This window comes from Pistacia vera, unplaced genomic scaffold, assembly GCF_008641045.1.
Source record: "Pistacia vera cultivar Batoury unplaced genomic scaffold, PisVer_v2 Contig571, whole genome shotgun sequence".
Lineage (NCBI taxonomy): Eukaryota > Viridiplantae > Streptophyta > Magnoliopsida > Sapindales > Anacardiaceae > Pistacia > Pistacia vera.
The window spans coordinates 146,993-152,314 of NW_022196414.1; positions in this window are offsets into that span (position 1 = coordinate 146,993).

The following is a 5,322-nucleotide window of genomic DNA, read 5'->3' on the forward strand; positions in this document are numbered from 1 at the left end:
AAATGTTTTTCATTTTTTTTTAAATTTAGAGAAGCTGACGTGGCATAGTTAGGATTCATTAAACACGTAAAATGAGTTAAAATGAAAAGATTAAACAATGTGGGCCGAATCATAATAATGAAAGTTTTTAAAATTTGAAATTTATCAAAACACCCCCCCTATTCACCTCGCTTAATCAAAATTCATTAGGGCAAAAAGAGATTTCCTGAACCAAAGGGAGACACTGTGATTTTTTTCGATCGAACCTGCAAATTGCACACTAATCCTAAAATCAATTTCTTGAACCCTAAACGAATATAGTCGCGATTTTCGGCGATATAGTCGCTATTTCCGATCGATTTCTTGAATCCTAAACGAATCTGTGCGATTTCCGGTGATACAGTCCACATTTTCGATCGAAACTGCAAACTTTGACACCAAATTCAATCCAAAACCATGGCTGACACTCACAATGAGGAGGAAAACCCAACGCCACTTTGATCCTAGATTCTGTGGCGCAAGCATTCATGGCTGCTGCGGTGGATCATCCGATCATGAAAGTGGTCCACAGCAGAGGAGCGATGACGGCACAAGAAGAAAGGAGAATCGGCAAACGTTCTGAAGACAAGGAGTCAGCAGAATTCAGCCAGAGAGAAGTCCACGAGAATTCAGGCCATGAGGAGTCGTCCAAGGATTCAGGCGACGAGGAGGAGGCCGGCGAGAATGCAGGCGACGAGGAGGCCGAGAAGAAAAGGTAGTATTTGTTTTGGGAATATTGCTTTGTACTGTCGCTTAAGCGATCATTTATCGCTTAACCGATTAATCTCTTTTATTTATGATCCTTAAGTGATTCTTTCAGTTTACTCTTGTCGCTTAAGCATTTTAGATCGCTTAAGCATCTTGCACGAGGCAAGTCAGACTCTTAAGAAATCTGAAATCGCTTAAGCGACTACAGTGGTAATTTTTTGTTGCTGATATTTTGTTTATTAGTTGTTTGGTTTATTTTTGTTGCTGACATTTTGTTATATCGTTGTGCAGATTGTGCGGACCGTAAACTTAGAGACTATGAGTTAGAGCTTATAAGTGATAAGGTACCCTACTTCCCTGCAAGGGGTACGGTGAGGTCGAGTTGGGATGTTTTTGACAAATAAGGGAACATTTTAGCTGGAATGAGGCATGGTGCAAGAATTTCCGTCGCACTTGTTTCGGTCAGTTTTTAAGAATCGGAACAAATTGGAAAAAGGCTTTTGGCGGCAGGGAGTGCATTACATGCTGCTGCACTCAGTAAAATGCAATAAAAAAAAAAAATGTGGTTCGTGGTGACGGAAAGCCACTATTGTTTGGGATGATGGAATATGTCTTGGTGACGGGCTTAGGATGCGGGGAAGTGCTAGATAAGGCAGAGGCAGACGCAATAAGGACGAGTCCGGAGCCAAAGTTTTCGTAAGAAGGTTTTGCAGGGGCAAAGTCTATTACAGGACAGGTTTTGAGAAGAGGCTACAAACAGTTTGGTTTAATGATGGAGAAGAATAAATGTGCTTGCTATTGTTTTTACATTCAATCTTATTGGCTGTTGACTCAACAAAAGCTATTGAGAATGATTGGTTGTTGTTTGCAAGCGACTTGAAGTTCTTTAATTCTTATCCGTGGGCACGGATATCATTTGGAGCGAACCATCAACAACCTGAAAAACCAGACATGGCGTTAAAGCAGGCCCAATGGGTGGAAGGAAAAACCAAGCACGTACAATTTGTTTGGCTTCCCATGGGCAATGCAGGTCAATATTAATAGCTTTTTGTTATATTTTTTATAATATATGTGTTTTAATTATGATATGGACTGTTTTTTTACAATGTAGGCTTGGATGTACGAGGCCACCTATCTTAGCTAAGGCGGGGGGAGAGGCAACAGTTGGTGATGTGCAACGCAATTTCCTAGGATGTTGCGGTGGCATGTCGAGTGTACCCATTGGACTACGACCAAATAACATTAAGATTGAAGCAACTAGGGTAATTAAAGGATTAAGCTTTTGAATATGCTTTGCTTTAAAATGTCGCTCAATCTGATTGATTTTGTTTCTTTTGTAGGGATTCGTCTTTCCGTTTCTCACCGCTACTGGGGATGAAGCAAAGGGGACTATGTCACATCTTTCAAAGCATTGGAGGATGAAAGGGATGAACGGATAACCACTGATCGGACCTAAAAGGGGTCACGCATGTGATGGCAGTGTCAGGCCACGCTTGACAACGGGTTGATGTCGAGGATGATGAACTCCAATGCGGAGGCCCGAAGATGGGAGGAGAAGAGCGAGGAAGAGGTTCGTATGCCTCAACAAACCTTACAACAAGTACCGCTTTGCCGAGACATCAGCGTCGGGAGAATAAGGTGGTTGACCTCATAACAGCCTGTTTGAAGTTTTACAACAGCCGTTTATGACAGGTTTGACAAGTTGGAAGAGCGCATGAAAAGGGTGGAGGAGAAAGTAATAAGCTGGCAGAGAAAGTTGGTACAGTGGAGGAGGAAGTTGGTACAATGGAAGAGGAATTTGGTGAGAATTAAGGCGGTTTGAAGTGCAAACTAGGCTGAAAGAGATAGCTAAAGAGCAAGTTTGTGAAATCGCCTTACATCGTATGCACAGGTAAAGAAGAAAGAAAATTAAGAAACAATGGAGAAGAACCAAAATGGAGGAGGTTAAGGAGGTTGGTGAGGAAGTGGGCGCGTGAAATGGAGGAGGGCGAGGTGGAGGCGAGAAGCGGGATGTAAAATGGAGAAAGGGGGAGGAAGTGGGCAAGCGAAAATGGACTCAAATGTCGATTTGTATAGGCCAATAGGGAAAAGAAAAAACTCTTCTATCCTATTACAATGGATTAGGGTAATGCCCATATAAAGTGTAAGACATGGGATTATCCCCGGAATGGTTTGAAAAGTTGTTGATGATGGGCACGTGGCTTGAGGACTCGATGAGTTATTTTCGCTTAATTTTCCTTATTTTTGCCTGTGTTTTCCATACTTATCTGTTGTTTTTATTTGATGCAGCACATCGTGAGATATTGGCACTGACAGGCTACACACAGACTACTGATGGTGATCTATTTATCCCGACTGTGCCATCACCGATGTGGCATTTGGCCAAACACTTATTTCGGCATATCGCACTTTAATTAAAAATGTCGTTGCTAGTGGTGCAACAAAGGACCAGCGAAAACATTGGCCCCACAACAGTTGAACTGCATCCCTGATGATTTTCATTTTGATGACACATTAACACTATTACGGGGGGATTGGCCCAAATTGGCCACGGCTGGGCCTTTGTTAAAAGAGTGTACTACATCATTCTCGTCAAACAGATGCACTGGATAGCAGTCGTCGCGCATCTAAAGGAGGGGTTGTGAAGATCCTTGACTGCAACCCAACTATTTGTCGGACAAGCAGTTGGAGGTCGAGTTAGAGCCACTATCTAGGTTGTTCCCTCGGCTGTTGCATAACAGCGGGATGTTTGGGCACTTGGGTGATCAAGTACTAACCGGAAAGTGGCCAAGTAAGCGCTCCACCGGCCCAATAAATGAGTCAAGGTAAATTTTGTATAAAACTAACTTACATAATACAATTGTTTTATAAGTTTATTCTAATACTATGTCTTCTTCCTATTATAGTGCTGAATATGGGGCATATGCTTGAAATTTATTGAGTTCGACATACCAACACCCCGATGGATGACTTGAATGATGAAACAATGAGAGACTGTCAGAGGGCTGGGCTGTCGACTGCTTCCATGGGCATGGATCCGTTTTGAGTGACCAAACCCAATCAAAAGGTATGAAGTTGGACTTTGAATTTTGTAGTTTATGTGATGTTGATGTTGATACTTGGTTGTGGTGCTGATGCTGTAGGTGTCATGCTTATATGGGCTTACCGAAAGAGACGGACTGAGTGAACTTCTCACCTACCCACTCTTAACTTTTTTATGTGTTTTTTTTTTTATTTACAAAAGTTGACATGTCTGCGGTGTGTGCCGAATAATTTTGGAGTTTCCTAGCAAACAATGAGAGAAACTTCTCAAAGGCTGTTTGGCAAAAGGAAGCATCTGCAATAAAGGCTATTGGGAAGGCATGGTACCAAACAATGATCTCAGACAGGTTACTGGCAAGCAAAATTCGAAAATTTCTCAAAGGCTGGTTGGCAGAAAGAGGCACTGCATAAAGGGATTGTGCAAAGGTGTAATGACATTAAAGTCTTTGGCATCAAAAAGTAAATTAAAGGCAGTGTATGAAATTCTCAAGTCCAGTCGTTGTGCTGTGGCTCTTCTTGCGGCAGCCAAAAGCCTTGTGCCTGCAGAATCATTGTAAGAATTGGATCTAACATTTGGGAGATATTTTTGTTTGTCCATATAGATATCTCATTAGCAGTTTGAATTACTATGTATGGTGTGACATTTGCTCACCCAAGTTGGATAATAGTTTTTAGCGTTTTGTTTCATTTTGTGTACACTACAACGTGTGATGTACTGGTGTGATTATTTGATTCACCACAGTTGAGGCTAATGGTTAGCTTGTCCAAATATTTCAATATTTGCCGCATCCCATGCCTATTTTTTATTTTGTGTTTCGATAAACAGGTTACATTGATGTCTCTTATATTTTGATTTGTGATGAATTAGATTGATATAATTACTTATTTTGCAATACAAATTCTTTTCGGATTTGGGAGGGAAATGATGATGTACAAATGTTTCCCAATCACAGTCATTTCAAAATTAATTAACTTAGAATGGCATGGTACCAAACAATTACGTATTTGACCGACCACATATATCTCTAAACGACCAAGACTTTTCCAAAAATGATCGCTTAAGCGACCAAGTCTATTACGAAGCATCGCTTAACGATACATAAGATCGCTTAAGCGATTACCCATCTGGGCAGATGTTCATTCTATCCCGGAATATCGCTTAAGCGACAAAGACTCTTTTAGGAAGAATCGCTTAAGCGATACATAAGCCCGCTTAACGATCATAGATCTGGCATATTCATTTTGCCTCGGACAAGATCGCTTAAGCGATCTGATCTCGCTAAGCGACCAAGCTTTTACAAAAGTCGCTTAAGCGATACAAATGGATCGCTTAACGATCATAGATCTGGGCAGATTCATTCTGCCTTGGCCAAGATCGCTTAAGCAATCTCAAATCGCTTAAGGGATCAAAAGTCTTTTATGAAAATCGCTTAAGCAATATAAATGGATGCTTAGCGATTTTTTATCTGGGCATCTGCCACGACTAGATCGCTTAAGCGATTACCGATCGCTTAAGCGACTAGGAGTAAAACAAAGAATCGTTTAAGCGATACA